Below are 12,146 nucleotides of genomic sequence, written 5' to 3'. Positions count from 1 at the left end.
AGTTCGAATACACCATGGTCACAGTTCCTACAACACTACACTATTACAGACGTCTGGTAACACGGTGTACTATAGTTGGTCTGCGTGCGGAGACGAATGTAGAATAACAATAGCAGCAAGCGCTACACTGCGACAGCTAGACCAAACCACAACAGTGCACTACAGCCACACTCGTAAACACGGTCGTCATCGTAAACATGTCCCTGCAGATGCTGCTCGCCGACCGTCGCCCGTGTTTGTTACAACACGCAACTGAACGCAGGAGGTTTCAAGCGTCAACTTTAGGTTACAATATCTCCGGATGTAATTAACATTTTACAATGAAACAAACGGCACTGATTACGTATTTGTTTATATGTTCCGATGTGCTAACAAAACTAACGTGGTTCCATTTAAAAAAAACGTAGGTTTGTGTTAAAAAACATATTTCCGCGCATTTTTGTATGATTTGTATTAAACAATTACACTAGCCCCTCTCCTCACGTTCGGTCTGTGGAATCGGTTCGTCAGTATTTGATGTGGTTTACGAAATATATCCAGCGGTGACGTTAGGTGACTCACCCTGTATACTGCTCGTAACATACATAGATGCCTTCTGCACATCGGAGAACATCAACAGCATCAACTAAGGCCTGAAGATGGCACATTGAAGGGCCGAAAGTGGTAGCTAAGATCTTTGAGGACCGCTATAGGCGCTTCATTGTCGTGCAATAGTGAACGGCCGTGGCCCCCAACATCTCCAGTCAAAAGGACGGATATACAGAAAGTTTTAGTACTCAGCAAACGTTAAGTGTTAATGAGTAGGGGGAAGACGTCCTTCTGGCATGCATAATTTTACGAAATCAAATTTCGGCAATCATTGTCGTTAGAATGTACTAACCTATCTATCGGTTTCTTGTCTTGAATCCCCGACAACCTTAGTTACTTGTACCTGCTTCGTGTCCTAATAATCTGTCAATGAGTAGGATGTTATTACGCATGTTCGTCTTATACTTCAGTGTAACTTCTGCACTCTTTTTGTGTGAAGCTTTATAATAAACAATAGAAGTTACAATAACTTTGACTTACATTAAATAGCTATCTCATCTAGTCACAAAATTACAGCGTCACTATTCCACCGCCCTTTTGAAGACTGTAGGGCCATAGTTTAGCGTCAGCAAAAAATCCTTTCGTAAAAAACTGATAGTTTAGAGTCTTCATTGGGCATCTACATACCGATGCAGGTTAATTACATAAAGGTGTGGCTGGCAGGGTAGTACGAATCTCACAATGCGAACCAAGAAGGTAAATACTTGTGAACTTCACGATCTCTGTGGACGATTAACAAACCCACATGTAAATGTGCTACTCCAGCACACAGCCAAACTGCTCCTTACCACATCGTTGTGACACAAACACCGGATGTGCCATCAGTCTGACCAGACAAGGCTTCAGGCTAAACTCAACAATAAACCAAATCGTTGTGTTTCTCCAAACACTCTACTCATCGTTCGTTGCGAGGCGCTCCGGGACTTGATTGGCTCGCTAAAAGGGAGGTAATAGATTTCTTCCTAAACACCTGGAAATGTGGGACACAACTTTCATATTTCTCCTTTTTCCTGTTCCATTCATAACTATCATTATGCATCCGTATGACCCGATTTTTTTCTGTTTTTAGGGTTCCGTTCCTCAGTCGATAAAAACGAAACTCTCATATAATCACTTTGTTGACCGTCTGTCTATCCGAGTGTTAAAAACCCCTTTTCTCAGAAATGGGTAGACGTATGAAGTTGAAATTCATGTCATACATTAACTTCTATTCTCTCTTGACTGTGTAAATAATTGAAGCATGCCAGTCACTGAAATAAAAAGATACCGCCATCCCTGTCGCATATATTGACACTCGCAAACCCACTCATCCAAACCTATAGGGTACTTCCCGTTGCCCTAGAATCATGAAATTTGCCATGAAGCAAGGTTTCACAGCACACCTAAAGGAAACATTTTAAATTTGTTAATTCGTAAATATATCACGCGAAAAAGGTATATTTTTTGTATTTTGTTGTCCGGCTTTCTGTCTGACCGTCTCAGGAATAGTTGGACGTGTATCATGCCTGTATCGATATCGACAACAGGAAAATCTTGTCTAGATGCTCTATTCCTAGGACGGATAAACCATCTATGTACACATAATTAAGTTTGTACGGAACCCTCGGTGCGAGAGTTCTACTCGCACTTATCCGGATTTTTTTTCCGTCACTGTCTTTGCATGAGATGTGTCTGAGATGAAGTTTGATATTAGCTGGCTCCGCTTGTAACATACGCTTTTGTAATTTTAACATAAAACTCTTCCCAACACACAACACATCTTTTGTGGCGTCTGCCAGTAGAGTCTGATACATTCGTATTTTTGAATATCCGTGTTTTTCGATTATCCGTTACGTGTTGGGTCCGCATTAACGCAGGTAATAGTGAGTTTGCTGTATTTTCTAGGGATGAATCTGGCTATTGAGGTTGTACAGTTCTGCCGTCACCTGGGTAAAGATGTCCAATACTTGGTGGACGATGAAGTATCATCACACCCAAAAACCGACAATTACTCATGGACAAATCTGCTCAACACCAGAAAGAAAATCACTTGGAACAGTTACACCTGTGCGAAATAACACGCGCTGTCACAAAGTCATACGTAATAGTTACTTCTACAAAGAAAGATACATTTGAGGTACATCAGTGTTGTCTCGTCACGTTTATTGTGCTTAAATCGTGTATTATTTTTCAAACTTAGAGAGTGTATGATTACTGAGCAGCTGATCTGTATGGGAAGTCACGAAGGAGGAGCCGACAGAGCAACGAGCAATGTACCGTATACCGCATGGCGTCATACTGTGTGCTTTTGTTATGGAATCGGCAAACACATTACAGTAATGGCGTCAAGGCTGATTACGCTGTCGCTACGCCCGGCATCAGTTACGAGCCATTGCTCACAACGGCCACACCCAGTGTATTTCTGACGAATAGGTCAGAGCCACACGGTCAGAAATACATCCAGAATACACGTCAGGGCAACGTGGAAATTTTTCAACTGCAAGATAGTGAATTTTTAGGTGAAAATCACACTTATTTTCGGTGCTGTCTCTTTTTAAATCAATATATTTTGCTCTCATATATTTCCACTGACAATGGAAGGCCATGACACTCGGATCACGGATTCAAACTTCGTACACGTTTAGTAGCCCATTAGGGCAACATAATAAGGCATACTACTTACGCGATTTCGAAAAAAATCGCAATAGAAGTTTTATGAGTCACTGATGTACAGGTGCGTTGCGTGCCTGAGTACTAGGTGCCGACGGTCATGTGGTAAACGTTCTTGCTCCGTAGGCGGTGGATCTTTGGCTCAAATCTCATTCATCTTTTTCTTTTAATTGATATGTTTTCAACACTAGTAGTATTATCTCGTACATATTACATTTGAAACGTAATACGATGAAGAGGCACATGTGTTTGCACGAACTTTTACTTAATTTACAATGACATTTCGCTGTTTACAATGACATTTCGCTGGGTTTCCAGGCTTCATTAAGGATGTAATCTTTATCTTGATTGATCAGCGGTTCCCGTGATCGAATCTCAATGGATTCTGTAATGACACAGTCCCAGTATTTGGACGTTTGTGTCAGAATCTTGGTGTGGTCATAATTCATGCTGTGTAATTCCGAGAGGCAATGTTCAGCAACCGACGACTTGTTGGGCTGCTGTAGTCTGGTGTGCCATTGATGTTCTTGGCAACGATCTTCAATAGTACCCACAGTCTGACCTATGTATGTCATGCCACGTTCACGGGGGATCTGGTAGAGACCGGATTTCCGTAGTCTTAGATCGTCCTTGACATTACTAAACAGTGCCTGTGTCTTAATTCGTGGGTAGAAGACAGTCCTTGCTTGATGTTTTTGAAGAATTCGACCTATCTTTCCCGATAAAGCACCACAAAACGGAAAGTATGCTATGCTCCCGTCCTGCTGTGGTTCCTCTTCTATTTCCTCCGGTTGCACAGTCTGTGTGCGACGCAGAGCTCTCTGTATTTGCTTCTCTGTGTAGCCGCTTTTCCGGAAAACCTACCTCAGATTTCAAGTTCTTGGTTAAGGCTCTCACTGTCAGACAAGGTATAGGCCCTGTGAACCAATGTTTTGAGGACGCCATACGTCTGCGCTGGATGGTGGCATTTCTTTGCATGTAAGTAATGTTATATTAACGTAAATGAACCAATGAAACCTATTATTTTTGGGTATTTCAATCATGCGTACCAGAAGGGACACATAATTGAAACAAGGGCATATATAACACTATTTTTTTATGGTTCATCTAAATTTTTGTAATATTTTGCTGTAAAATATTCGCGTATTGGTACTTCTAAGTGAAGTGTACTATACTGGTAGTTGAAGTTCTTTGTATTGTATGTGAGTAAGGTATGTTAAATACTATGTAAATTGTTTATTACGTTAAATAATTTCCTGATGACATTTTGTATTTAAAAATGTTTGTGTGTATAAACTGTTCATGTTGATGTAAATTTGGCAGTTGTAAGAAATGGTCAGGCTTAGGAACAATGTAAGAAATGGGTGTTATGTAAAAGCCAGTGTGCTTTTGTTTGAAACGAAAGTGGCTCTGAGGAGTGGAAAAGGCGGCAATGGCGACTTTGCGCGCTACCTAGGGCAAGTGAGGGAAGTAAGTCACACAGTTTGTAGACAGCAGTGATTGGGTCAACACCCACGTGGATCAGGAAAAACTTTGCCTGAAAATTTGCACAAAAATGCCTGGTATAAAGACTACAAACGGCTAACGGCGTAGCTGCGAGTTGTTGGGATACTACATGTAAAATTTAACGACGCCAAGAAGAGAAATTGAGCCCGAACAGCAAGATACTTCAGGCCGTACTGTGGGAGTGTAGACGCTATAATTGTTGACCACTCTCAATCCTACAGACACCAGATAAGATTTATTTGTAATTTAATTTTGTACAGCGTGAACCATTAATTTAATCTGTGTTTTAATAATCATTCTTGAACTTTAAAGGAAGTGGTTGGCCCTGTTATTTCATTCTAATCATACACCTACATGGGGTTCCTTCCTGGTGTTTGATTAATCCGAGTGTCCTGTTTTACAGACTTATGAAGTGCCAAGTTAATATAAAGAGGCACCATCAAAATTTTTTTCTGTAAATAATGAGAAAGTTTTCTTAACTATTGCAAAGTGTTATAGTAAAAGTTTGCTTATGTAAAATTCAGTCAGAGTGAAGCAAAGTTACTAAAATCTATTAAATGAATATACAGGGTTAGTTCAAAGAGAAATAGCTTTTGAAAGTATATTACAGTAAGGAAGAGGTTTTCTTGAAGTGAAATGTTCAGTATAAAAAGTGTGTGCTTTAGTATCTAAGTATTTTAGAGTTTAAGTTTGTTGATTATGGAAAGTGTTTTTCTAAAGATCCCCCCCTAGTCAAATTCTTTTAGCTTCCTTGGAGTTATCTACTGGGGTTTTACTCTTTTAAAAAAGTAATATAGAAGGGTGTAATCCAACATTGTTTAAGTAGAGTAATATTTATTTGAAGAACCAAATTAAACAATAGCACGAAAGCAGGCAAAATTCATACTTCTGCTTTTCCAATTCTTCACTGTTTCATTGCCTGGATAAGTTGGCGACCTTTAGTACATGTTTTAAACCACTAAATGAACTTGACACTGAGCTGTCCTAGCTTCAATATAATATTATTCATGCTGCGTTTCTATCTAACCGTTGGGTAAGAGCTTAGGAAAAGTATTGAATAGTCTGATTTACTTATCCATTAGGCACAACACTCTGTCAGATCTTGTAAAAAGGGTAACTCTGTTGATCAGCCATTCGTATTAACAGGAATACCCTCCCATAGCGTACTATTTTGGAAACTAAACTAAATTTAGTAAGAGGATTATATGTGGCAAAATAGAGACAGGGTTTTCTGTTATTTAGGTAGAAGCATACTAAATTACAATAGTTGTGGTAGGGTTATAAATTGAGATCTAGGAGGAAACCATTCAGCTTGTCTCTGCCATGTGGCCATATGTCAAAGGTGTCGTCAACATAGCGGAAGAAACAGGTAGGTTTTCCCTGCGCTGAATCCAGGGCTTCCTCCTCGAAATGTTGGATGAACAAGTTGGCGACGACTGGTGAAAGTGGACTCCCCATAGCCACGTCTTCCATCTGCTCCTAGTATCCAGCGTCTAAGAGAAAGTATGTCGACGTCAGGACGTGCCTAAAAGGGATGGTCGTCTCTGTGTCAAATTTCTGACCAATAAGTTCCAAGGATCCCAGCAAAGGTACCCTCGCGAAGAGAGAGACAACATCGAAACTCACAAGGATGTCCGAATTACAAAGTCTGAAGTTGTTAAGACACCCGACAAAACCCAACCCAGTGCCGTTACCCCCGATTGTCAGCAACATTGGTGCTCCGACGTACTCAATTGCAAAATACCTCAAGGATATGCTTAGCACTTATGTCGGAGAATGTCCACATCGTATTCGCATCTCAGTGTTCAAGCGGTATTGCATGTTGTTGTTGTGGTCTTCAGTCCTGAGACTGGTTTGATGCAGCTCTCCATGCTACTCTATCCTGTGCAAGCTTCTTCATCTCCCAGTACCTACTGCAACCTACATCCTTCTGAATCTGCTTAGTGTATTCATCTCTTGGTCTCCCCCTACGATTTTTACCCTCCACGCTGCCCTCCAATACTAAATTGGTGATCCCTTGATGCCTCATAACATGTCCTACCAACCGATCCCTTCTTCTGGTCAAGTTGTGCCACAGGCTCCTCTTCTCCCCAATCCTATTCAATACTTCCTCATTAGTTATGTGATCTACCCATCTAATCTTCAGCATTCTTCTGTAGCACCACATTTCGAAAGCTTCTATTCTCTTCTTGTCCAAACTATTTACCGTCCATGTTTCACTTCCATACAAGGCTACACTCCATACAAATTCTTTCAGAAATGACTTCCTGACACTTAAATCTATACTCGATGTTAACAAATTTCTCTTCTTCAGAAACGCTTTCCTTGCCATTGCCAGTCTACATTTTATATCCTCTCTACTTCGACCATCATCAGTTATTTTGCTCCCGAAATAGCAAAACTCCTTTACTACTTAAAGTGTCTCATTTCCTAATCTAATACCCTCAACATCACCCGACTTAATTCGACTACATTCCATTATTCTCGTTTTGTTTTTGTTGATGTTCATCTTATATCCTCCCTTCAAGACACCGTCCATTCCGTTCAACTCCTCTTCCAAGTCCTTTGCTGTCTCTGACAGAATTACAATGTCATCGGCGAACCTCAAAGTTTTTATTTCTTCTCCATGGATTTTAATACCTACCCCGAATTTTTCTTTTGTTTCCTTTACTGCTTGCTCAATATACAGATTGAATAACATCGGGGAGAGGCTACAACCCTGTCTTACTCCCTTCCCAACCACTGCTTCCCTTTCATGTCCCTCGACTCTTATAACTGCCATCTGGTTTGTGCACAAATTGTAAATAGCCTTTCGCTCCCTGTATTTTACCCCTGCCACCTTTAGAATTTGAAAGAGAGTATTCCAGTCAACATTGTCAAAAGCTTTCTCTAAGTCTACAAATGCTAGAAACGTAGGTTTGCCTTTCCTTAATCTTTCTTCTAAGATAAGTCGTTAGGTCAGTATTGCCTCACGTGTTCCAGTATTTCTACGGAATCCAAACTGATCTTCTCCGAGTTCGGCTTCTACTAGTTTTTCCATTCGTCTGTAAAGGATTCGTGTTAGTATTTTGCAGCTGTGGCTTATTAAACTGATTGTTCGGTAATTTTCACATCTGTCAACACCTGCTTTCTTTGGTATTGGAATTATTATATTCTTCTTGAAGTCTGAGGGTATTTCGCCTGTTTCATACATCTTGCTCACCAGATGGTAGAGTTTTGTCAGGACTGGTTCTCCCAAGGCCGTCAGTAGTTCCAATGGAATGTTGTGTACTCCGGGGGCCTTGTTTCGACTCAGGGCTTTCAGTGCTCTGTCAAACTCTTCACGCAGTATCGTATCTCCCATTTCATCTTCATCTACATCCTCTTCCATTTCCATAATATTGTCCTCAAGTGCATCGCCCTTGTATAGACCTTCTATATACTCCTTCCACCTTTCTGCTTTCCCTTCTTTGCTTAGAACTGGGTTTCCATCTGAGCTCTTGATGTTCATACAAGTGGTTCTCTTATCTCCAAAAGTCTCTTTAATTTTCCTGTAGGCAGTATCTATCTTACCCCTAGTGAGATACGCCTCTACATCCTTACATTTGTCCTCTAGCCATCCCTGCTTAGCCATTTTGCACTTCCTGTCGATCTCATTTTTGAGACGTTTGTATTCCTTTTTGCCTACTTCATTTACTGCATTTTTATATTTTCTCCTTTCATCAATTAAATTCAATATTTCTTCTGTTACCCAAGGATTTCTACTAGCCCTCGTCTTTTTACCTACTTGATCCTCTGCTGCCTTCACGACTTCCTCCCTCAAAGCTAACCATTCTTCTTCTACTGTATTTCTTTCCCCCATTCCTGTCAATTTTTCCCTTATGGTGTCCCTGAAACTCTGTACAACCTCTGGTTCTTTCAGTTTATCCATGTCCCATCTCCTTAAGTTCCCACCTTTTTGCAGTTTCTTCAGTTTTAATCTACAGGTCATAACCAATAGATTGTGGTCAGAGTCCACATCTGCCCCTGGAAATGTCTTACAATTTAAAACCTGGTTCCTAAATCTCTGTCTTACCATTATATAATCTATCTGATACCTTTTAGTGTCTCCAGGGTTCTTCCATGTATACAACCTTCTATCATGATTCTTAAACCAAGTGTTAGCCATGATTAAGTTGTGCTCTGTGCAAAGTTCTACCAGGCGCCTTCCTCTTTCATTTCTTAGCCCCAATCCATATTCACCTACTACGTTTCCTTCTCTCCCTTTTCCTACACTCGAATTCCAGTCACCAATGACTATTAAATTTTCGTCTCCCTTCACTGTCTGAATAATTTCTTTTATTTCATCATACATTTCTTCAATTTCTTCGTCATCTGCAGAGCTAGTTGGCATATAAACTTGTACTACTGTAGTAGGTGTGGGCTTCGTATCTATCTTGGCCACAATAATGCGTTCACTATGCTGTTTGTAGTAGCTTACCCGCATTCCTATTTTCCTATTCATTATTAAACCTACTCCTGCATTACCCCTATTTGACTTTGTGTTTATAACCCTGTAGTCACCTGACCAGAAGTCTTGTTCCTCCTGCCACCGAACTTCACTAATTCCCACTATATCTAACTTTAACCTATCCATTTCCCTTTTTAAATTTTCTAACCTACCTGCCCGATTAAGGGATCTGACATTCCACGCTCCGATCCGTAGGACGCCAGTTTTCTTTCTGCTGATAACGACATCCTCTTGAGTAGTCCCCGCCCGGAGATCCGAATGGGGGACTATTTTACCTCCGGAATATTTTACCCAAGAGGACGCCATCATCATTTAATCATACAGTAAAGCTGCATGCCCTCGGGAAAAATTAAGGCCGTAGTTTCCCCTTGCTTTCAGCCGTACGCAGTACCAGCACAGCAAGGCCGTTTTGGTTATTGTTGCAAGGCCAGATCAGTCAATCATCCAGACTGTTGCCCTTGCAACTACTGAAAAAGCTGCTGCCCCTCTTCAGGAACCACACGTTTGTCTGGCCTCTCAACAGATACCCCTCCGTTGTGGTTGTACCTACGGTACGGCTATCTGTATCGCTGAGGCACGCAAGCCTCCCCACCAACGGCAAGGTCCATGGTTCATGGGGGGGGGGGGGCGGTATTGCATATGGTGCGCAAAACGTCTCACGGTCGCTGACTGAGAATTTGTGTCAGAGATTTCTTATAGCACCTGTCGCGGCATCAATATCTACGGATTACCCTATAAAATACCATATAATTCTTACTTGTGCTGATCCTCGGTATTATCCTCTGACTACACTATTTCCTTCCTCTTCTGCTGTATGTCACCGTCATCTGTGTCTCGTCTTGTTGGAATCGCCGCAGCTAGTTCCGACAAAATTCTTCGTTCGATTCTGCCCACGTTTCTAGTTCCAGGAGCAATCTTGGACAATTCGGTGGGACCTGTGCCCAAATAGCTTTTTCCTTGAAACGTATTAGCGCTTCTTTCTCTCTTTGAAGCGTAATTACGCCTCGTCCCCTGTCTAATTTGGCTTCATTTCCCCTTATGAAATCCATGCCGAATATCAATTTTGTGGCAAGCTTATGCACAATGATGTAGTTACACTCTAATTCATGTCCCTGGTATGTAAATTCTATTCCAGCCTGCCTATTTACTTCTGTGTATTTGCCTACAATCGCCCCGTTTATGCGTATCTTTTTTAAAGACAGCTCCAGCCACCGGGGCTCCCTCTCAAATCTTTCAAAGGCAACATCGGAAATCGCAGAGACTACACTGCCACTATCAAAAACTCGCTTCTGTTCTACCTTCGCCCACTCTTACCTTTACCACTGGGTGTAGTTCGTGACCGCACTACGCTCCCTTTTCTCCCAACAAGCCCTCCTACATGTCTTCGTTCCTGAGTAAGTTTACACTGTTTAACATCCCTGTCTCACCCAATGCTCGCTTGATATTTCTGTAGATTCACCTCTCTGATGCTAGTTCACTTCGTTTCCATCTTTTCTGCTCTGACATAGATTTTTCACTACCTTTGGTCCAGCCTGTGTTTCCAAATTCCTCTCATCGTACTCAAAATTTTCTTTCCAAAGTCCTAAATATGATTCTTCGTCTATGTCTTGTTCATCGTCAGGAACCGACTCCCGGTCTTCACCGTACTCTTCTCCCTTATTTTCGTCTTTCTCTAAAGCGTGGCTTAACGTATAAATACTTGTTTCTGATCCCCATCATTATTCACAACTCGTTCCTCTTCATTACTGCAATCGCCCCATATTGTACATCTCCCTCATAATTTTCATCTCTCCTTTGCTGCTCTCCCCCTCACCCCTTTGACATACTTACAGAATCTACGATATCGACTTGGCCTGCTCTGAGTTTTCTGCAGGTTTTCTAACGAGCGATCCTGCTGACATTTTTCATTGTTGATTTTGATTTCCTGCGTAACCTCTGTCGAGAGCATGAGGTGGCATAATCTCCGTGATTTCTGTTTGCTGCACTCTTTAGTTAGGTTGTGGCCAAGTTACTATAAATTGTGGGCGACTGTTCGGTTAGATTATTAGAGTCTTTCCCGTTGTTCTCTGCTTCCCTCCTTCTTTCCTTCATGCTGGATCTCCTCCTAAATGTGCACATAAGAAGTCAAGCCTTTGTTGCAATGGCCATAACGGTGGTAATCATAAGCTGAACTGAGATATCCACACTGCGGGATGGGCAGATTTGGCTTTGTCCATACAAGTATGGAATTTCCATACAGAAAATGCTTCATCCTCCCAAGCGTCCTTCCTGTCAGCTGTTTGTATTTCCCTGTATCCTGCTATAGGTCCCCCGTATGTTGTTGGCTCATTATTTATACTTTTCCTTGCGACAAACTCGTTCATGTACGCTCCATGCCTTCTCATGAGTGGTGTATAATTATTTGTGGGTTGTCATCCGTCTCCAGACGTAAACGTGGTGTGATCAGCTCACGAAAACCATTCTCGTTACTAATTCTTCTTTCCTGTGCTGTGCTCGACTGGACCAATGACTGATTTTCCTCAATTCCCCTGGTTGAAGCTATATTCGAATTTCTAAGAACCTTGCGTCTCTTCCGCATTTCGAGTGAGAGTAATTTCTCCTCGTGCGATTGCAACAGTGGTGTGGCTTCATCTAATTTAGTGACAAAATCAGCATAAATAAGGTCCTGTCTACTTCCGATTTCTACCATGAGTGTTGTTTGTTCTTTCTGCCTCCTGCTGCCTTTGTCTGATTTCGTTTCCAGGACTGGAAGTTGTTGTAACTGCATATTTATTCCATCCTGTGCTTTCTGTAAGTGTTCTGCCAATTGTTTAGCTGCTTGCGCTTAGAATCACGCTTTGCTTCCGTCGTTAATATTTTTAAATCTTTCACATTTTCGCTGAAAATGTCCCATTTTTCCTTTATCTCTTCACAA

At 41.4% G+C, this 12,146-nt stretch overlaps 1 protein-coding gene across 1 annotated transcript in view; it reads right to left on the bottom strand.

The window, feature by feature from the left end:
- LOC126187373 (L-lactate dehydrogenase-like) overlaps positions 1-12,146 on the bottom strand; it is a 291,082-nt gene that overhangs the window by 225,696 nt on the left and 53,240 nt on the right. The gene's annotated exons all lie outside the window — the stretch shown is intronic.

This window comes from Schistocerca cancellata, chromosome 5, assembly GCF_023864275.1.
Source record: "Schistocerca cancellata isolate TAMUIC-IGC-003103 chromosome 5, iqSchCanc2.1, whole genome shotgun sequence".
Lineage (NCBI taxonomy): Eukaryota > Metazoa > Arthropoda > Insecta > Orthoptera > Acrididae > Schistocerca > Schistocerca cancellata.
This window is presented reverse-complemented; position numbering and strand designations above follow the sequence as displayed.